This window comes from Struthio camelus, chromosome 1 (genome assembly GCF_040807025.1).
Source record: "Struthio camelus isolate bStrCam1 chromosome 1, bStrCam1.hap1, whole genome shotgun sequence".
Taxonomy (NCBI): Eukaryota; Metazoa; Chordata; class Aves; order Struthioniformes; family Struthionidae; genus Struthio; species Struthio camelus.
The window spans coordinates 210,125,273-210,148,974 of NC_090942.1; the positions used below are offsets into that span (position 1 = coordinate 210,125,273).

The following is a 23,702-nucleotide window of genomic DNA, read 5'->3' on the forward strand; positions in this document are numbered from 1 at the left end:
CAGAATTTTCAGGAATATTGCCTGTCATTCTACCTGTTCTTCTCTTATTCCAATAGTTTAGATTAGAAATTCCGTTACACAAATAATTGTTAAATATTTTGCCTGTAAGAATAGAATACTTAAGATTCTTTGTACTTCTTTTGTCAGATAAGTCATTGAACCGGGGTAGTAAGGTCAGTGGAAATGAAATGAAAGGGAAAGAGAGAGCAGAAACGTGAAAAATTACAGTTTGTAACAGCACTGTACCGAGAAAAGCATTATGCAATGTTACTATATTGTCTACAATCTCTTAAGTTCCTCTTCAGTGACTACTCTGAGTTTCCAGGCAGCAAGATTTACTCAAGGGACATAGCAAACTGTTTTCCATATTATCAGCCTTGCTATCTGGGACCTGAAGATGCAAAAGTCAGTGAAAGCTGTTTTCTGTCTCCCTGATGATGACAGAGAACAGCTATTGTACTTCCCACTTTCTGTACAGGCATTCTTGTCCTGGCCAACAGACTGACTTTCCATTTTTTCCCCCTGAAGTTAACTAAATTCCATCTGTGTATGCCTTACAGAGTAAAAGAACTTTTAAATGAAAAAAAAAAATCATTTTAACTTTGCCTTATGGCTTGTTGCATTTTATTTAATAAATAATATGAATTAATTTTCACCGAGTCTATGAAGTAAGTAATTCCCATGTATGGTGAAAACTTAATTTTCAGTGCCTGGATAATTGAGCAAAACAAGTAGTACTGAATGTTCTCTACTTCAAATATCAACCTATCTTTCATTCTTAAACTCAAGAAGCCAGTCAGGTCATATCTTTTTTCCTAATCTATGGACAGAAGGATAGGAATCTAGCTGAAAATTTGCATTAGAAAAATGGTTAACTAGGATCTGTGGATCAATATATATCGAAAACTGAAAAGCACTTATTAAGTACATGTTAATTATCTAAAAATGCACTTAATATAAGAAAGAATAGCAATTACTGATTGTATAAATGATCTTGGATAGAAACATTTATACCCTTCTTGAGGGTTGGGACTAGAATCCAAGGAACGCAGATATAAAAGAAATGCTCAGAACGTGATCTTGAAACTGAGCACAGAGACCATTTATTGAAACTGATGTAGCCTTATCTTTACTAAAATCTGCAGAACTGCTATCAGTAAAAATGAAGATTTGCCTAAAGAATGAGCTATACCCACCGCATTTAGTAGCTCCTTCACAAAAGGATGTTATCTCTACACTGAAGCAGATAAGAAAGTCTAGGGATAAGAATATATTTCCCAACACTGCAGAGGCAAGTCAGTCATGCTATTCAAGATGTATTCAGTTTATATATGGAAATTGAGATGTTTTCTCGACTTTTATTTTCCCAAAGTTGTATTCCTTTTTTTTAATTAGAAGAACATTTATTTCAATTTGAAGAAATAATTATTTATTCCATATTCACTACAGAAAGTTAAGCAAAGTTTTTTCTCTCTCAGTGTGTATCAAGTTGATATGAGTTTTGCCAAGGAACTGATAATACTTGCAGTGCAGTTCTGTTCCCCTTCCACCTATAGCTAGGTCTCTTGATACTCATACATTTACATGAATCAAGGTTTAAACCAATGTTTTGGTTTAGACCAACTAATTTGGGGCGAAGGATTTTCAGAATCTAACTCTGGAAAATCCATTTTGCTGCATGAAACCTCTCAAGCACTAACTAGGATTACTGTTATGGCATTTAGATGCTGTGTTTTATTTTTTTAGACATAGCGGTTTACTTGAATTTACTTTTATATTGTCTAGTGCTCATAAATAATTCACATATAAATTCTATACAAGTTTCCTAGCACTTTTGCTCAGTTATCACATTAAAAAAGTTATGCTGATTTTTTTTTTTCTTTTCCACTTGCAAAAGAGCTGTGGCTTTGACAGTCTGGCAAAATGGGGATATCAAAAGCCTTGATTTCCAGTATTCAGAAATACCGCTTTCTCCACCGTGCATAGCCATACTAAAACTTTCTCAAAATCTAGAACAGATTCAGCCCACAGGGTAACATGTCTATCAAGAATATTCAATACATGCGCTTCCTTCCACATTTTATTATTTAGTAAAGAAATCAGTTATTTCTTTCATCAGGAATGTTGAGGCATCATGGTCATGATGGTTTTATTTGTCTATCCAGATGTTAATGCTTTATCAGAAAACTATGTCAAACTACTTTGAATGATAACTAATTTACTTGTTTGTTCTTAAAAGAATGCAGACTCCAGATTTCAGTTGTCATTTTCAAATAAATAAATCACTAGATGTTAACATCTGAACTGGAATGATTTTTAAAAGAATATTCAATTACAATCTGTTCAAGGAACAGGATTAAAACTAAATTTTACTTTTAATGATTCAGGAATTTCAGTCCTCAATTTTCTAGTAATACTTTAGGACAACTGAGGTAATCTTTCATTTTAAATTAAGATTTTAGAGTAAAAAGAAAAGAAACATTCAAGAAGCCTCAGGTTTCTACTTTATTCTGCTACAACGGTAACCTACAACATTTGCTTATTAAATTGTATTTTTTGACAGAGGCTATTTGAATTTTTTAATAAAAAAGAGGCAGTCCAAGCCCTTAATGTTTCTTAAAATAAAAAAAAAATAAATCCAAAGAACAAAGTCAAGGGACAAGATTTATTGACTGTAACTCTTTGTCTAATGTGTCTGAATTCTGAAATTTTTAAGAGTATGAGCTACATAGGACCCTATTTTTTAACAGATTGTGTATCTCTGGATGTTTGTGTGTGAAAGCCAATTTCTGCTTTCAGAACATCAGTAAGAGTTTGATTCATGCAACTGTAAATTAAAACTGCTCTCAAATCAGAAAATTGCTAATTCAATCACATTTATGAATCTTGTTTTATGAACTGTGAAGAATGTCTAACTTTTCACTTCTCTGGAAATTTCCATATCTAGAATACTGCATCCAGTTTTGAGCCCCCAAGTACAGGAAGTTGATAAATTGGAGCGAGTTCAGTGGTGGACCACTGAGATGGTCAGGGCTGGAGAACTTGCCCTGTGAGGAGAGGCTGGGGGAGCTGAGCTTGTCCAGCCTAGAGCAAAGGCAGCTTCTGGGGCACCTGACAGCAGCCCCAGGGCCTACAAGGAGATCATCAAGGAGACGAGCCAGGCTTTTCACAGCAGCTCACAGTGGGAGGATGAGAGGCACTGGATATAAATTGCAACAAGAGATATTCAAAATGAATATAAGGAGAAACTTCCCCCCACCATGAGGACAGTCCAGCAGTGGCACAGACTCCCCAGAGAGGCTGTGCAGTCTCCATCCGTGGAGATTTTCAAGCCAGCTGGACAAAGTCCTGAGTAGCCTAGTCTAATCTCATGGATAACCCTGCTGAGCAGGTAGGACTGCAGACCTCCTGAGATCCTTTCCTACCTGAATACTATGATCCTATTAACTTTTCTTCATCATATCTGGGGCCAATTATTTTTTCTAGATTTGACAGCTATCTACTTTCTTTCTTGTGATGGAAAATTCAGACATATATTTTGATTGCAAGAAGCAATTTTACAGTTGCACAATCAATAATATTGAAGTCCATACTTGCAGAAAAGCCCCTCAAGCAACCCCATTAAAAAAACAGGAAAACAAGGAAAGAACAAATTATGTGTGACTGCCACATATATTAACATTAACTAACAGGTCTGTTGACATCTAAGACATCTATGTCAGGTGGTAATGACAAACTTGATATTACTTGGAAAATGCCATTAAATTTTTGGCAGCTTGTTTCTATTGGTATCAAATATTAGATTAATGTAATAATGAATATGAATTTAAATATGAATTTGAAAGAATTAATCACAGAACTTATTCATAAAATCCACTGTATATTAATAGAAGAATGAAAATAACTTTCATTATGAGGACTTTAAATAGAAAAAATATTTTTGCTATGGCCAATAAATACTAATAATTAGCATAATGACAACAAACAATAATAATAAATTATAAATAATAAAATACAATAAAAACAACAAATAATACTCTCCTCATCCTGTTAAAACAGAAGTAATTATTTTTTTTTTTCTCCCTTGAAACTACTGATAAACGGCTTGGGCTGTATATTAGGGTTTTCTGGTGGATATTTTCAGAGCACCTCTGTTATACTATCTGATATTTTAATTTTTGGGTGAGGCTATGGATTTTCTATTTTTATTTTTTTAAGCACTCTAAAACCCAGAAATGTCTCCCATTTACCAAGGCCTCTTCTCTAGTCTATAGTTTAGAGAGGCATCTCTTTAAAAGAATGATTAATTTTTTATTCGTAGCCTACAACCCTCCTAAAAAAAAAATCTGTGTTTTGTTGTGCAAAAAAACCCCCTCATTTTAAGTCACATATGAATATTTACAAGACTTGAGATATCAGTATGGATTCAGATTTGGAAACCTGAGATAAAAGCAAGGTATGTTGACAGCCTTTTTTACGCTCCTTCTAGTTATGCAAAAGGCCCAATGGCATGAACATCTCCATGGGATTTTAGCATTTTTTTTTTCAAACCTATGTAGGTAAAATAGAGCAAAAATTTAGCATAAGATTTACAAGTATTTCTGAAAGCTTAAACTTTATATGATCATAAAATATAAACAAGCACATGTTCTTGCATTAATTAATTATTCTGAAATTTTGATTTTGTATGTACTGTAGAATTAAAAACCAGCATAGGGCTACAATTTTCTCAATGCCTTTATTGTGAATTTCAACCTGCTATGCTGAAAAATATCACCAAAAAAGAGGACATCCTTCACTGCCTCCAAAGTTATCTCTAGATCAGCGATTTCAACTGCTTATCACCAAATCTATGACTGAATTTCTTGTAAGATGATCGTATCTGTACAGCAACTGAAAAGATATGGTCAGCAAACTATCTTCCAAATTATTGTTTGGCAAATTTGCTTTCACTACTCAGAAAGTATATACTAAAGATAAGATCTTCCCCTGCTAATTTCTTACGTAAGGCTGAGTGACTGTGCAACATCTTCCCTAACATCCACCTGTCTGGAAGATTTACATCTATTCCCATCAGGAATGAATGGCTGCCTCCTGGACAATCTCAGACTGGCTGCCAGCAGACAGTGGTAGAGGCAAGCTGCACCCTCAATGGGACAGAACTGTATAATGTTACACATTAGATTGCCTGTAGTGAACTGTAAAGAGATATATCACAATTTAATCCCCCAAATCATGTACTCCATATGAATCAGTGATACTAATATTTGAATATTTTATCACTGTCATTCAATAGACTTTTGATGTTTCCCAAATTTTTTACATTAACATCAAGTCTTAATTTTATAGCATTTTAACGTTTACAAACTTATGCAGCTGTAAAATATCAGAGGTTCATCATAAAATTAAAACTAAGCAATTTGGTGTACCATAAAATTGAAGAATTTACTTATAAGTAAATTAGTTCAAGATCTAAACCCTCTGTTCGTCCAGTTATTTCTTTTACAATCGCATAAAAAGGAAAAAGGGGAATCACTCTAGCCTCTTCAGGCCTTGAAAACATTAATCTTCCCTGAATACAAACAGGATGACTGGCAACAAAATAATGGGCATACGAGTCCAAAACATATGGTTTGGACTTTTAAAATTACTGTGATGCAATTAACTTACTACTTATGATGACTTTCATGATTCCCAGCCCTAGCTGGGAAGGAAGTTGTTGCTTCTGAGATGACTCAACTGCTAGCAAAGCAGTGGCTGAACTGCCACAATTTACCTCCAGCAGGCAAAACTTTTTATATAATATTGAAATTTAAGCCCTTCATGCGTGAAACACATTTTGATGAGAGCATTTACATCCCAAATAGATCATCTAGGAGTAAGCAACCTGATAGCATTTTCCACCTCTAATATTTTCAGTTCTACAGTCATTGTAAGGAGAAAGTTATTGGAGAAAGGTGACTTATATGCTTGAAGCAACTTAGGACTAACAACAGTCCTAAGTTAGAGAACAAAAAATTCTAAATGGAAAAATCTATTTGACTCATTGCTGCATAGTAATTTACCTTTGGTAAATCTCCTACATTGGACTTATGCTAGGCACAACAGGAAAGTTCCGTCAGTACTAGAAAGTTTATATATTTTGCAATGGTATAGAACAAGTAGGGTTTAGCTAGCATTTCTATAGGAACTAAAATGCAGTTTAAAAAAGATTCTTTTTTTCAAATCTCTTTCAACCAATGAAGTTTGGGAATCAGTTTGAATAAACATTTTAAATTTCAGATTCAACTCTTTTGAACTCTTCCGAGCTGATGTACCCCGAAAGCAATCATAATTCCCAGGTAAAATCTGTGTTCAGCAAGTTCTGAGCCACAGCTACTTCTTTTTCTGGCAAGAAGAGAGTTAGTGTGGATACCCTTAGTTGCAAAAAAAACCCTGCTTAGATTGGGGGAACCATCCCCATGGAACATGAACTGGCAGAATGCCAGTGTCTGTAAGGAAAGTTCAAATATAGCTGCAGGACAGCAGCAATCCAGATCCAAAGTATCAATTTTCACAATAATCAAATCATTATTTAACACATGGAGTGCTCAGTAAAACAATATGTTATTTTATTCGCCCTGAAAACATTATAATAATCATTAGAAGTGAATTTAGTAAACACTTTTCTCACTCAGAGTTTTGAGTGAGTAGAATTTCTGGCATCTGCCCAAACAGGTCACCATGAACAGGATAATGTGGCAATCTGTTATCATTAGCTCTGTTGGAAAGGTTCTGAAGACACTAGAGAGAATTAAATGACCTGGAAAACTCAGTCTATGGAAAAGTCTATTGTACTCATCTCCGTTATTTCCACCTCTACGCATCGCTGGAACAGTAGAACAACATGATTTGCAGTGATGACAAAGATAAAGGTCATTTTTCTGTTTTTCTTCTATCCAACACAAGCAAGTTAAGGTTTGTTAAATTCTACACATACATAAAATGACTAATACACGTCAGGTCCTTCTACTTACTTGGTATATTAATCTATTAAAATCTTCACATTTGGAAGACAATGCAGTGTTATATTTTTGCAAATCACTTCTGCTTTTGTTCCTACCCATCACTGTTGCAACTGTCAGAATTTCAGACTGTTTTCAGTAACAATGTACAGAAACCCCTATATATCTCATTTTGCAGTTTTCTCCTGAACTAGTATTTTTTTTTCCCCTCAAAATTCAAAACCAAGTGCAGTTCTAAAAAGATCTCCCGCTAAATGTGATTACTCTGCCAAGGTCCATACTGTAAAGAGGGATATTTTTAAAAGACTGACACAGGCTATTCACAAATATGCATTGGAGAGGTTTCTTTTGTTTATGTTAAAGTTTTCTGCTACTGTTCTACATTTATCTGATTGATTAACTTAACATGAAGAATCAGGCTCTTTGACATGCCCCTGCTATTCTGATATAACATAGCTGTGCACGTCAGCCATATTCCTAGGAAAACCAGCTGAAATTAAGTCCATAAAAAGGAAAAAAATAGAAATAGGGGAAGAAGCAGAATCCTAGGCAAAATCCTGAACATTGTATGCATTTTGGGAAAGGAAGCATGAGAGTGTTCCTGCACCTCCAAGCTACTGACTGAATAAGAAATACAAGGCCTATAGTCAAGGGAGCAGTGTGAGTTTTCCCTAAATCTGTCGTATTTCACACTGTGTACTTACTGAGAGGTTGAGGGTATGGAGTTGCAAAGATATTGTTTTAAGAGCATATTCTTGATCGCTACTGAACAAACACTTCAAGCTTAGGCTTAAAATTGTGCCAAATTATCCTCCTTCTTCACATAAGTGGAATAAAACACAAAGTGATTTGTGTTTCACTGACAATTTATGTTGTATTTTTAAATAAGAATTTCTATAATTGAACATCTGAAAATAACATTTATAGAAATGAAATGAACCAAGTGGATTTAAGAAATAGACACAAGCATAAATTCTGCTCTGCTGCAGTAGAACATACAGTTAACACGATACACAAAAGGCTGGCAGGCTACAAGTTGGTTCTGTCATCTGATATTGCTACATTTTTGTAGAAAGAATGTCTTCAGGAATGATCTTGACATATTTGTTCACTATCAAAAGTTGACAGTTTAAAGACTTACTTAATTCTGAAATAGAGTATAAATAATTACATAGTTTACAAGTAACTATAATTTGGATAAATAGAGGTCTATGGAAAGTTCAGACCCCATTCAAAATTATAGCTTAAATTTCTCACTACCACAGTTTTTCATTTATAGCCCTGGAAAAACTTTTCTTTTCTCTCCTTCTACTGCCTCTTGCTCCTCAAGAACCTGACTGGCATCTCTTAGATGCCAGAATGCCTGTTTTCCATGAACTCAGAACAACTCTCCTTTTCATATGAAGCTTATCCTTCAATAGATCTCCTGCATTAAGAAGGTTTGTGCAAAGAATGCAAGTTAAAATTCCCCTGCTTATTCTTCCTGTCTTTTTGGTGATTGCAATAAGTGATCAAGGGAAGGAAAATGAATTAAACTGTGTTATATTTTAAATGACACAGTGAATCTACTCATATCATCAGTTCTAATTCAGTTATGTCTGTTTGGAAGGCACTGTCTATCTCTTTTATTACTATGGCTTTCTAGTCTTTCAGTATGATTCTCAATTAGTTGGGTCGGCAGGTAAAGCATCTGACGTCCAACAATGAACTATGTGCTTCCAAATATGTTTGCACAGGCACATGTTACATTTTAGCAGGCTTTTTATGTTGACCTATTAATAAACCATAGTTTGAGGTTGGGAATAAAGACTCATCTCAAAAATTAATTAGAGGTGTTTTGAACTACATGATCATAAGTCATTCAGCTATTAAATGACGAGGCGCACCAGCTACCAGGTAACCACAGACATTTACTCCATCTTATTTCCATCAGTGGCTGTGTTCATGATAAATTTAAACTGAATGTCCATCGTTCATCTGGATAATGAATCTCAGATTCATACCTACAGTTATTACATTGCCCTGGTTTATATGACATTAGACTTTTAAAAAGCATACCATTTTTCAAATTCAACTGCTTCATTAATACAGATTTGCATTTATTCGAACATTTATAAAATAAAATAAAATAAAACAAAACAAAACAAAATAAAAAAAAAATTTCCATGCTTCACTATACTACCTAATTGGAATGAGTTAATGAAACATGCATGGAATTACACAGCCAGTAATATTAGTTGAGAGCAAGCTTTGACTGCCTAACAGGGTGCCTTGTCCTTGACCTTTAGATTTGCCTTCATGACAACTCGCCTGTGAATCCAGACTTTGTCATCAACTCCTATAATGAACCCACCATATTCTAGAACCATACAAAGCCACTTTGAAACACCTGGGAGGTTTGAAGGGAGATGCAGACTTTGTGTTTAATTCTTGTCTCCAAAGTTATCCAGAACTAATCAGATATATTAAATATGAGACAAAAATCACTTTAAAAACTAATTATTCAATGCACTTAGGTTAAGTATATACTATAGTGATTGTTTTAAAGCATTTACAATGACTCCTAAACACTTTCAGGACAGAACCTTCTACAAACCCATGTGGAAAACAACATTCTCCAAAAAACTGTATTTCTTTTTTTAACTTATATTCCATTGGTAGGAAAATTTTCCACATATTCAGGTTAAATTGATGGTAGGAGCTTCTATATTTGGTCTTAATTTTATAAACAAATAAGTACAAGCAGTAAAGCTCATTAAAACATTTCAAAAACAGTTTAGTTTAAATATCCACTACCTCAACTCTCCTGTTGTGCTTCAAAACAGAAATGATCTCCACAAAATAGTTCTTGTATGAATGAAAAGTGATGATGCCCAGGAGCTGAACTGAATCAAAAAGTAGTAGGTCTCCTTTTAAGTAATCTGTGGAATAGAAAAAAAAAAAAATAGATATATGAATGTATAGAGCTGTATTTGAACCCTTAAATCACTCAAACACTCTTTTATGAAGAGGTCATAAAACCCGTTCATAAGACTCACATGTTTCATTTCTGGTATGTCACAAGACACAGCAGCACTAGTTGACCGTGGGAATTAAATTTGAGATACCTTTCTTGTTTAAGAATGGATGCAGGGTTTGCAGCCCGCAAGAAATGCCATCTCTTAAAAAAAAAAAAAAAGGTTTTTTTTTTAACTGGCACCCAGTAAAGAAAGGTTAATACCGAAAAGAATGAAAAAGTTTCAGGTTTACTTCAATTTGCCTATTCTACTTATGTACACTCAGTTATAATGGAAGAAATTATTTAAAAAGTATATATTTTCTGTTATTTAAATTTTAAATATTTGCCTTATGAGCCTTTTTCTAAAGATGAATTCGTACATTATTTTAACAAAAAATTCTTATCTTTTTATTACCTCTTCCAAGTAATGTGCAATTAAAAAAGTTTTTGATTGCTTTGTTTTAAGTGACTCATCTTAAAATGTGAAAGGCATGTGTCATCATTTAATTTATCCTTCTATAAGGCACAACATAGGGCTTCCTTAAACTAATTATTGTTTGAACCAGAGCCTCTTCTACTTGGATATCCAATCATTAAATTAAATTGGCAACAACAGAGAAAACACAACTTAGTACATTTGAGCAAGTGTTAGCAGCCACAACTAGAAAAGCAAACAAAAACCCCACTGTCATGACACTATGTGAATTTCTACATTAATTAACTTTCCCATAAAGATTGAAAGACATTTTCCTTTGCTAACTAAATAGTAAACATTGCTAGATCAATTTATTTTCTTTTTACATTTCTTGTGGTTAAGCTGAATTATGTTCCCAGATGCTTCTTGCTTGGACTTTCTCAATACTTTCTCCTGATCAAAGTAGTCACAAGAATATCTTCCTGTTGCAAATTATCCTCTACTCAGGCTATTTTCCTGGGAATCAGTTAGCAGCTGGGAACAAGCTTAAATTTAATAACTTGGACCTGGTCAAAAACAAATAAATAAATAAATAAAGGAAAGTCAATTAACTATCCTAGTCAGGGTTGTCTATGTTATTGCCAGGAAACATATTAGGTGCCTACAGTTCTTCTACCAAAGGCATTGTGGTAGAACTAACTACCAATTTCATAGCTCATGCACTTGAGAATGATGAGCAATCTTTCCTCACTCTCCTGGCCTTAAAGAGCAGGAATTGAAACATTTTCCTAGAGTATGCTTCTGGTAAGGCACTGAATAGCAGTCATGAGTTACAGTGCTTATTAAAAACAAAACAAAACAAAACAAAACAAAACAAATAAAGAAAAGAAAAACACTGCAAGGAAGCAAATCTGGTGCTGTTCTCATTAACCTTTTATAGATCAGCCTGGTGATTCAGAATTTACCTAAGTGATATGACAGCCAAATCCTGCACTGCTTGAATGATTCAAAGCCACATCTGCCCTCTGCTAACTATTGATTTGGCTTTATGAGGTAGAAGGAAGGCAGATTGCTCATCTTTCTGTTCAAGCTGGATCATCCAGTGAAGATGTATATAGCTTACAAAGAAAAAAGTTACAGAAAACTGGTGATGAAGCCACCATATGGGAAAGGGAGAATCAGGTTTCACTTCCCATTTCTTTATCGTATTTGTATTTTTTTAATCAAAAATGATAAATATCTAAGTGTCCGTGTGAGTAAGGGCTACAAATGCACTCTTCGCCCACTCTGGGAGTTCTACAACTCACTGAGTGGTAGAAATTCCTGTTCTAATCAGACTCTAAAACCGTCTTTCAAAGTGGCATGCCTCTAGCAAGGGTACTAAGGAATGTCATCGCTCCTTCCCATCCTTTAAGTACCTTGTTTTTAGTGACCAGTTAAACACATATCCTAGCGGGGTGATCTTTTACTCATCCCTGGGAGGAAACACTTCACCTTCTACCTCTGAGAGACATGCTTCCATACAAGCCACATTTAAGTCCTTTGACTAAAATAAGAGATTATCCAGGTAGCATGCGGATTATTGCAAATCCCAGCCATGAAGCATCTCTTTCACCTAGAGTTAAAAAAGTCACTAGCCACTTTCCTGAAAGCTATACTTTGTGCAGCCCAGTGCATATGGTATTGCCATTGCCAGTAATATGCTACGGACTCTGTACTAGCTTTAGCTTTGCAAACCTCAAGATTGAGACTTCTCAGGTTTACTTTGTCTGAACCTGTTTTGGCCTACTTAAAGTTTTGTTTTAGCTGCCTGATGTGTAAAAGCAATTTTTCTATCGACCGGGTGGCTATGTCTTATTTGTTTTACTTCTGCTTATCCTTGTATGGTATAATTTTCATATAGGTAGTAGCAACAAGTAGTCATTCTGTGTATAATCAAATTTTTGTGACTCTAAAATAATGATACAGTGTAGAGGAACATAGATATGGTATGACTGCAGGGACCTTGAAAGTGGGGACACAGGATAAAATGTGGAAGAGGGTAGGCATGTGACGGTAAGAAAGGGGACACAGGAGAGACCCCAAGGTTATAGACTACTGACTAGTGGTTAGTTAATGTGGTGTAGACTCAGCAAAATCAGTTTCACAGGTAACAAAGAACAAAAAGTAAACATTTAACATATGTAAAATGAACCATAAATAGTAAATTCAGGTGAAACATGCACTTGAAGACCAGTGAAGAAAAGCAAGGTGTGATCTCGAGGTACTATTGGCATCTTTTTTGTTTCCTTGAGGTTCTTTCTGTTGCGTGTATTACAGAGGTATATATCCATCACCTGTATGTGTATGTGCATAATGTTAAGCTAGTAATGCATGTTCATACACAACCATATTCCCTTACATTAATATTTTTCATTTTTAGACTATAATTTAAAATGAAGGAATAGCCTCTTTTTCTTTTACTACAAATGGCCGCAGATTTCATTTTTGAAGACGTTTTACTTTTAAATAAAAATAAATCTAGGTGTATTATTTTCGTCTTTGAACTGAATGTCACAATAATAATTGTGCACAAAAGGTCGCACAATAATGTGGAACTAAGATACGTTAAAAGGAGAAAAAAGAGAACAGCAATTTATTCAGACTTCTTAGTAGATAGAAATAGCTGCAGATCACTGAACTCCACAGAAGGTGGGACAGCCATTAGGTCTCAGTAACTAGAAGAAACAACAAATCACAGTTTTTACTTTTACAGCCCATTATACCCAAAGGTCTCAAACCTTTCTGCAGCTACTTGCAAGCCTCAGAATTTTCCAGTTGTGGAGTCTTATACTCTTGCACTTTCTGTGACTACCCTATGCTACACTATAGAGTACACAGGAAAAGAGGACAGAAGGAAGGTGCAGAAGCAGTAACCACTGAAAGGCAGTGCAGGAAGGTTGTGAGGAATAGCTCACTATAGGGCTAGGCAGTCTCCCAGTGAACCTCAGACAAGACAGATGAAGTACCCACTAATAACCGTTTAAGAATCAGTGAATTTTTATATGTTAGAGAGAGAAAGTAGTGATAAAGCTATTAAATATTGTGGAAGGGCAAGAAGGGAAGAGGGAAATAGGTAATAGGTTTGAGGAGACATTTACTTGAGACCTGCTGTTGTTAGCTAGAAGAAAATAACTTGAGAGGTGTATAGATCTTTCTCCCTCTTTTGACTCCTTACAAGAAAGTGATACCCTTTTAAAGTTTCAGTCTATGCAGAAGTGCAATATCCTTCATTTTCCTTTAGCGCTCCCTGGCAACTGACTTATCCTTCCACATTCAACTGTAGACTATTAAACAAATCTGCTGCTTCTGATGCAGCACTGTTCAGAAAAATAGTTACCTTTTGCTCACCTGACTGTTCAGTAATTTCACTTTGCTTCTTGAAGTGGCTAAATAAGATCCTCTTCCTCCCACCTCTTTTAGCCTCTTTCTCACTATGTCAAATAGGCCTACGGTTCCTTGTTAATCTGAAAAATGTGTCAGGCTATCTCATATGAAAGCAGGCCTGAGTATCTTAAACTGTCCTGGTTTGAATTTATCCATACAGGGATCAAGACTATAATATGCACCTTAATAGAACTTAAGTGACTTTTTCTATTGATTTATTTGGAAGTGTGAAAGCATTTCTGTATTTCTGTGATGGATATTAGTTTGGTCAGCTTAAGGGAAGCTAAGCCTAATTCCAAACCTAAAAGTAAATTATTCCGCTTAGAAACTGAAAGCCAAATCCCGCAGTACTGAAAAATTGTTATCTACAGGCACAAGGCGAGCAGGCACATGGGAATGATGTATAACACATACTGAGTGGCAGGTTATGCACGTCAGAGCGATTTTTAACCTATTCTCTGCAGTGAATAGATTCAAAATATAGGGATATTTTTACAAATTCAGTGAATATAAGAATTTCTTCCAAATATAAGTACACGGTCTGGAGCTCAATAATGCTATAAAATTAATTTCTTAATAATTTATTAGTCTGGTAGTCAGAGATGGAGAGTGTTATGCGAGTCTTTAAATATACAGAACCAGATCTGTCTTTGAATTTAAAGGGTATCTTGATGTTCACAACCCATGAGAATTTTGGATCTTGATCCAGATCTTAAATATAAATGTAGAGTGCCTCGTTTTCATTTCAGAGAACTTTTTACAGGGCAGCCATGGTATTAAGTGATAAAATAGTATAGAAAGCAAAACTTATGACAGTTCAGGAAAAGGAGCATAAATTCAGTGGCCTCCTAAATAAGGAGTTCAGTAAGAGCTCTCTTAATACTATACCATTATATCCGATGGCTGATCCATTGGAGTAATGCACTGTTGAACCAATGGCTTTGCCTCGCTTCCTGAACCCTGAGACAAGACAAGGGGCTTTATTCAGCCGCCACTCCCAGCAGTAACAACATCCATGGTAGAAAGGTGCAACAACTTGTCCCATCACAGAACCCAAACGCCCAGTTGGAGGGAAATCAAATAGAGGCTTCGTTCAGCTTGCTCACCTGCTTTTCCTTTTATCTTTCTTAGCCCTCCTACTTCTGTATGACATACACCTCTACTCTTTCCATACGCTTCAGAAACAACAGGCATGACCCTGGAAAAGTCCTTCTTTCTCCTTGTGCTGTAATAACAACAGTGACTAAGAGCAGTAATTCCAGCATTGGTGTTGCTCTGTAGTGTATCTCAAGTTTTTCACAATAGAAATAAACATCCATTTTCCAAAAGGGAGGAAAAAAACCTCAAAACATAGAGAGATGAACTGACAAGTGAAAGGTCATCAGTGGCAGATATCAATGGAAGTGGCGGTTATAATGAGTATCTCCACTAATCAGTAGAGTTCAGCACAGGAGAACCCCATTGCTTAGGGGCGGATTTTGACAAAGCAAAGTTCAACAGCAGGAGCTAATTCCTCCTGGGTCACAGACTCAGCCCCAAAAGAAAAATTAGTTGCCCCATGTGCCAAAGTTTATAGGTGGTATCGTGTTTAGTGCCTGTTTCCTGCTTCTCTAGCATCAGCAGAGGAGCCTGTGGAAGGTCTATGGAATAGTGCTGTGTGCTTCAGTTTGAGATTTTACCCCTCCAAATCACTGCTAACAACTATAACCTTGCTACTGAGTTTAGCCACACCTTTTTTCATGCACAACTGCCTTGTCATAGTCTCTTTTCTCCTAAGCCCACTTTCATGAAGCCAGGCTCACCCTCATGCGGTAAAACATAGTTAATGGGAGAAAGAAACTGAGAGCAAGTTAGTTGGCCAAAGCTGCTGTCAGACTCCGCTTCAACAAGATCCTGAGCTTCAGAGACAGCAGGATGTTGCTGCACCTTTCCACCAGAGATGTTGTTACTCCTGGCACTTCTGTTGCTGTCACTGTCAGTAAAATAACACATTTTGGAAACCGGCACACTGTCATTGTGGTTGCCAACGCTAGTAACAATCTTATGATGAATGTCTCTGAGCTCAACTTCTGTTACATCTGTTTGCTTGAATTCTTTTCAATTGTGGCAAAGTACTTATTTTCAAGTCTAATTAATGGAATGCATTCTTTCACCTTTTTAACCACAGATGATTCTTCACAGATGTACGCCACTTTCCAGCAGGAAAGAGAGGGTTGTGACTAATTCATTTTTTGTTTTGACTCATAAGGTACCCAATAATGTGGATCAGTGTGCAGCGGAGACTGACTGAATCTTGTTTATCGGAAGTCCTGGCAAATAGCCACAGTCTAACAAACTGAGTCAAAGTTTCAGCTGGGTTATTTCCATCTGGTTTTACCTGTACTGTTTCCAGAATATGTAACGTAATAATACTAATATGGCTGAGTAAACTTCTAGTTATATAACACAAATCATTTCTAAAAAGCTTTTTAAACATTTCCAATCAACAGCCCTTATGAGGGCTATTATTCTCTATTTACAGATAGAAAATTCAAACAACACTCTTTTTCAAGGTAACATTAAAAATATATGTTTGAAAGCACTGATTTTTTTAAGATGTTGGCTTTGAGACACAATAATACTATCCTAATTTCTGAATATGTCAAGCACCTGCCGTTCTCACTGCTTTTAACCACTTTTCTCTGTTTCCAGTGCCTCTCAGAACAAAACTCTGTGGTAGGTAACAAAATGAAGACACCTAAACTTTGTGCAGATGCTTATAAATTTGGACCTCCTAAGTGATTTGCACAAACGGTGAGTCACTGTCTAAACAGTACAAGAAATTAAGTCTCCTGCCTCTCACTGTGCTTGCCTTTTGGAACATGCTGCTTCTCAGATAGCAGAGTTCCTTCAATTAGAGCAGAGTGGGCTATTAAAGCTGCAAGGAAAACAGAATTACTTAATAAGCTGGTACAACAGAATAGGTAATGCAGAAGTAAAGACCTGAGAATCCACAGTGCCTATAGCTAACAAGCAGTAAGGGCAAAAAGTAACTGAGGCATCTTCCAGTTCGGACAAAGGTGCTGAGGAGCAGCATCATGATTACTGTGGAGTGAAGAGGGCTCCGTTGCTAAACAGCGGCTACTGTGACTTTATTATTTCATTCTGAGTACTTTCTTGTCAAGCCATGGTAAGAGTAAATTGTGCTGAGAATTGGTACATAGATGCCTTGGCACCATGCAAGTTAAATATAGGTGGAGAAAATGAGAAATAAAATAGAGATACATGTTAGGGCCAGTCAGATCAGGATATAAGGAAGATGAGCAGAATACTTTTCTTTGTGAAGAGCAGCTCGGGCAGGAGATATGTGCTTTAAGGGCGGTAAAGTCCTTTGCTAGGAATATCAGTTTGATTAAAACCATGTTGAAATTGTGACGGACAAAAAACATTGTTTTGGCTCAGATCCCATGTTTATAAAATGATTAATACCAAAGGAATTTGGTATTAATGCACACTGTACAGGACAGGCTACTGGGAGGGTTGTGTTCGTTGCCTGTTCCTGGGGTCTGTCTGGGGTGTGCCGTAGCACGTGCACACCTAGAAATGACCAAAGCTTCTCCGGCCAGGGGTCTGTGGTCAGACGATTTAGCCAGGGAACTCCATTCTGAATCGCCTTTAGGGAACCATGAACATTGAAATATTTTTATCCATTTAGAGGTGGATGATTGTTTTTTGCTTAAACTTCTTTTCTGAAGTAAAACATATTTTGAGTGGCAATTTGTGGATTTTTCTCAGTTTTTCTGAACTGTTTCTGAAGGGGGAAAAACAAAATACTTTGCTCTGATACTTTAAAAAATCATTTTAAACCAATATCAGTTTAAAACTGTCCTTCTGTTTAATTTTTTCCTTAATTAAATCCTAAGGGAATAATCAAATATAAAGTGGAGGGATTTTGTAGTGTGTTAAATGTTTAACCCGGCTTGAAGAACAGGAAAGAGAACTGCTTTTAGGGCTTTTTTTATTATTATTTTTTTCTTTTTTTATTGTTTACTAAGATTTCAGCACTGAAAAATTTGTCTGGGTCAACCTTGAACTATTTTTTCCCAGTTATTGAAAAATGTTAGAAAATTGAAACAGGACTTACTCAAATGCTCAACAGATGAGGTCCAGTAGTATTATGCCCACCACAGTTTCCCATTAACGGTGACAAAATAGTTCTTTGAACTAATTTTGCTCATTCTGGGTTGTTAATCTGGTTTAAACTCCAAGGTAAGAAATTTTTACAGTATTTACTGCATAAAAATTGAGGAACTGAGAGGAAAGAGAAAAGGTATAATGAGTATACTCTGTGTGGACTTGTATGTGCAAAAGAAATAGCATTGAAATAAGAGAAAACAAAACAAGCAAGATGAAGCAAAGATTTCATAATGCAATTACATGTTTCCAGACCGGAGGGCAACAGTTCGGGTCAGAGGATGTCAGAGTAGGTATTTAAACAGCTGAATTTTATTTTAAGCTCAATTGAATTTTATTTTAAACTTAAAAAATGTCAAAGTCACCTTTTTAAAGTGCTTTAGAACTTCCTTTTAAACCCATGCCAAACTCTACTTTTTTCTTCTTACTGCTTTTCATATCTCCCTCGATATAAACGGCAAGATTTACTCTTACTGCTAGTAGTAGCAGAATACTGTCTCTGCATGTCAATCTCCGAGTGGCTCATGGTCTGGCAGCATGATAGCTGTGACTTGTTTCATGTTCATGTAACCGAAATGCAGTTGCAAGCAGCACACTACACTTCCTGATTGAGGAAGCTCAAACCAGTCCTTCTATGCAGGGTGCAAGCTCATTTTTTAACTTGACTCTAGTTCAAACTTAAGTTTTGAAGTAAAAAGAAACTTAACTTCTCCTGGTGTTTGTATATTTTAAGCCACATGCAGTGGATGCGCAGAATGCATATTTCTTCTTGTAAAAACAAAAACAACTGTTAAGTATTAAGGGGTTACACAAGGCTGCTTGAGCAGCAGGGGCTCCTTTCTTCCTTCCCCTCTCTCCAGGAGGACTGCTTCATGGCAGCCCCGTTATAACGGTTCAAGCCCCCTCCTTCACCCCAAGGCTGCTATGTGCCCACAGTTGTCCTGTGGCAAGATGAGAGTGTGATTAGATATTTCTTTCTCCTCATGCCCGGCGCCTGAAATATTCTCCTTCTTCCCTCCCTCCTTCCCTTGCTCCTTTCCTTTCTCTCTCTGTTCTTTCCATCAACTTTAAAAGTTGGGATAGAGTCTAAACTGAAATGGGGAGATACTGTCGTGTCTGGAAAGTGCTCTTTATAGGTTCAGCTGAAGCTGCTGGCTCTCCTAACCGTATGCCAGTGTCTAACCGTATGCCAGTGTCTCTGTGCACACTTCACGCTGCACCTTTTTTTTTTATTTTCCCCTCAGTGGTTCCAAAATCAATAAGACTTTCCTTATTAGTACCTGGAACATTCTGGAATGTTCAGAGCTGTTTTAATTTAAGCTGTGAGGGTGACAGAGCATTGGACCAGGTTGCCCAGAGAGGTAGTGGAGTCTCCTTCCCTGGAGATATTCAAAACCCGCCTGGATGTGATCCTGGGCAATATGCTCTAGGTGACCCTGCTTGAGCAGGGAGGTTGGACTAGATGGTCTCCAGAGGTCCCTTCCAACCTAAACGATTCTGTGATTCTGTGATTCTGCGATTCTGTGAATTTGTTATTAAAAATCATCATGTTACTAGTGCATGGAGAAATACTACCAAGTAAAAAAGTCTCTCCAACTCATCCTGTGACAAGAGCCATAACAATGCCTACGCTATTAGTCTACTAATAAAGGTGAACCATTCAGACTGTTTATCTGGAAACAGTCCATGCTTCATTATTTTCTCAAATGCTATACATTCACAAAAGCAATACTCAGTAACAAAATCCTTCTTTCAGTTTCAAGCGAATACCTGTGTCATTAGTGAACAAAAGAAAGCGTGGTTAAGCTGCAGAAATGTGTGTGTGTTCTAAAATGCGGTATGCTATCTCTAAGCATATCACTTAGCCAGGTATGTTGTTTTAGGCTTCTCCCGTGGTCAACAAAGCCTAGACAGGGAGTCGTTTACTGTGGGAAGTAGTTCAGCACAATAGGAGATCGATATATCAAAGAGTTATTTGGGTCAGTTGGGTTGGATCTACACGACACGCGGCTCACGGGTTTTCTTTGGGCTGAGCGTGCCTACCACGCGTGTGCTCTGAAACTCTTCGAAAGACTGGCTGTTAGTTCTTACGTCTCCATTGGGGGCTAGAGGGACTTTGGTGCAGCAGAGAATAGAATTTCTACTGCAGAGTAGAAACTCCTATTTTATGTCCTACAAAATAAATCTAGTTTGTACACATCAAAACTGTGCTGTAAGCCAAACACGCACATGGAAAATGACAGGATGGTCAGGGTATTTATTGCAAAACTGCACTGCTGATCTGAATCAAAACTCTAATATGTTCCCTTTTCTTTCCCTTCCTTTTCCCCTTTTCTTTTTCCTTCCTCTCTTCCCCTTTCCCTTTGCTTATCACTTTTTTCTTTCCTTTCTTTTCTAATCTAAGACAGGGGACCTCTCATGATTGACTGGCATCTCCCAAAGACAAGAATCATCTCTTGAATAGCTGAGCTGCTAACGTAGAACAGTATATCATGTTTAACAGTTGCTATCAATATTTATAACACTTTTATGTACAACAAGTTGAGGCACATTAGGAGACAGGAATGAAACCTAAGGTAGATTCATTATAAGAATTGAGAAACAGCACCAGCAGGTCATCTGCTTAAAATTCAAGTAACATTCCCTCTTGAAAAGAATTGCTTCTTTAACCAGTTTCTCCTTTTTGAATGACAGACTCACTGGCTTTTTAAAATGTCATCCTATAACTGTGGGTACGCAAAGGAAAAAATATTAGCAAATTTTTATTTTGATTTTGATAAGGAAGGAAACTGGAGAAATAAGTTAGATATGGTTTAGGGCATGTTTTTGGGAAAAAAAAACAAAATTTAATACACTTGAATATTGGACTTCTGCAGTTTTCTAGGCATGAGTTTGCCATAAGAACAGAAAAGAAAACATTGTAGGAAAAAAAAAAAAAGAGTTTTAACCATGTAAAAAGGACTCTTAAAGTTACAACAATTACTGGATTCACACATACAATATAAATATTTGCAGCATATTAATTTCAGGATGTAAAATTTGAATACGTCTCACTCCTTGGCAGAATTGCCAGAAGCCAGCTTAGCAAATAAGTATTTGTTTATGCATACTTCTTGCTAGCTTATTTTAAAATATTAGCATGTTATTGGTGTATGAGATAATGAGTACGCATCCTTTTTATGTGTGTGTGTGTGTGTGTGTGTGTGCATAAAGAAGACATTCTCTTTTTTCTAAAATCATTATTACTTAAATAAATATACTATACATCATCCAAATAAAAAAGATAATATTCTATGAATTTCCATTGTTGCAGCAGCAATACATAAGCCATAGTATCACCTAGTTTTCAAGGTAGCTAACAATAGCAGTGCGCAGAGTGGCTGAATGATGCCGGTTCACAAAGGGATGACCTTTTCCTCTTCTTCAGAAGGCATTTTATTTATGGATTTTAGTAAATAAAATCAATTAAAAATGCACCTATGAAGTTAAATGGAAGTGATTAGGAATTTAAAATACATTTTAAAAGGGGAATCAACCCCTAAAAGCAACCTAAATTTTGTACTACTCTATGCCATTAACCCTGCCTGAATTAAGATCTTTTCGTTAGATTGGAGTTGAAGCAGTGCAACGACAGGCCATGAATAGAACAGAACACAAAGTAGCACTAATACTTGGATGAAAATATGATATGTTCAAAATTACCCCCATAAATCTGTATTAGATTACTGTGACCTTTGTAACATGTGAAGAATTGCTTTTTTCCCCACTTGCTGTACTTACATAAATAGAATTACCTGGAATTTGGATATCATCCATATCCAGCCTTGGAGAAGTAGTGTGGATCTAACTTAAAAATTACCGACTTCAGTCTACATAACTTGTTTTGACCAAGCCAGTTTTAATTTGAAAGTAGACTTGTTTCGTCTTGTCACATCTATGGATCTTCTTTCATTGTGTCAATTGAAATATCAAATTATCTGAATTTGAAACACATCTCACTTCTTAAATTGGTCGTGGGAGGGGACATTAAAATACAAGTAGTAGCGTAAATTTCTTTCTTGGTTCAAATTTAAAATATACACCATATATCTGTTTAATTTTCCTTATCCAGAATATCCTAAGATAATTTGATTTTTAAGTACTAAGAATGATATTGTGCTAAAAAATTTGAGATGAAATTTTACATAGATACACATCTTTATGTTTACACAGGAAATCTTAACACCATATTGTTTATTAGTTTTTACACCTTTATTTTTTTAGATGGTTTAGAAAGTCAAAAGGAAGGAAAAAGAAAAAGAAAATCTATTTAAATAAATAGCCATCTAGGTATTTCATCTACCTTTGCAGAAAGAGAATTGGCCTGAAAACAGACAAAACCTTTTTTTTTTTGTTTTCATTTTTCTGTCATCACTGTTGTCACGCAAATGATTTTATCACTAGTCTTATAATACCGTGGATTTTTTAAAATAACATTTTTAAAAGAAGCTTATAATCCTTAAGTTGGTAAGGTATTTCTGGAAAACTGTACAAAGTGAACTATAACGGACAAATTCATGATTTCTGATGTTGAGGTAGTCAGTGACATTTAATAGCTAATTAAGATTCAGCACCCATGCTGGAGTGCAAAGTCTCGCAAATCCTGACCCTTCAGCCACAGATGATCAAGGTAAACACTGAACTCTTTTTTCCTAACATTAACTAAGCTGAAGTGTGGCTTATCATAATTTGTGCTTCATGCTTTTTCAACTGTCAATCTCAAACCACTTCACAAAAAAGGTAAGCATTCAAAAATTAATTTTCCAAGTTCATTAGCCAAAACAAATAGGCTTGATTGTTTTTATGTGAGGTTTTGGAAATAAATGTACATTCAAACATGATGATAGCATTTTAGTCTGCTAGGTTATCACCTTCAGCTACACTGTAGACAGTTTTTATTCCTCAAAGTACGCTTAACAAGAGGAGGCTCAAGGTATATGTGCTGTTAGCGGGAATATAAATTTTGAGGCGGTTTAACTCCATGGGTAATATTTAAGTTTGTTTAGAAAATCATTTCTGAACTTTGAGAAAAAAGTAGGAACATTAGTTAAGCTCAGTGTTTCAATTAGGTGAAATCTTAATAACCTGTAATACTTATTTTGTGTTTAATTTTCTTTAGCCTTGGCAGAACTTTACCTATGGTAATAAACCTGACAGTTTTTAGATCAAAGGAATTTGCCAAGGCAAAGTAAAGCTAAATGAAAGTAGAAAGTAATAGTGTTTACAACTGGCAGTTGTGAAAACCTAAATATAGAGCGAATGCATTTCTGTGATAGCGCTAAAACTCTACAGCAAAGCACATATGCTCCTTGTATGTAGTTATATAGAGATCTATTTATCCATATACCTGTTCTTTCTTTCTCTCTTCCTCCATGCCTTGTAAGATTCTGACTCAGTTTTCATTGCCTAAAAAAGTGAACATACTATTCCTGTATTTATAGTATGCAAGTTTCTGAGCAGTCAGCTAATGGATTGGTTCCTAAGACATTTCAATTTCTTTTAATGACTTCAAAAATATTCTGGAATTCCATTGGAGTGTGTGTTTTCAGACAAGACTGCTGTTGGGGAAAAGCTTGAGGATATTCTTATAAACTGAATGATGATGTTGCAAACCATGAAAATGGTTTTTCTCTTAAGAAATGTTCTA

At 35.9% G+C, this 23,702-nt stretch overlaps 1 protein-coding gene across 4 annotated transcripts in view; it reads right to left on the bottom strand.

Moving 5' to 3' along the window:
- The window catches only part of CNTN5 (contactin 5), a 656,947-nt gene that overhangs the window by 450,335 nt on the left and 182,910 nt on the right, over nt 1-23,702 (bottom strand). For 2 of the 4 annotated variants that reach the window (XM_068930402.1, XM_068930403.1), the window contains exon 2: nt 9,801-9,925. The exons of the other annotated variants lie outside the window; for them this stretch is intronic. The gene's annotated coding sequence lies outside the window, so the exon portion shown is untranslated. The remainder of the gene's footprint in view (nt 1-9,800; nt 9,926-23,702) is intronic. 4 annotated transcript variants of the gene reach the window in all.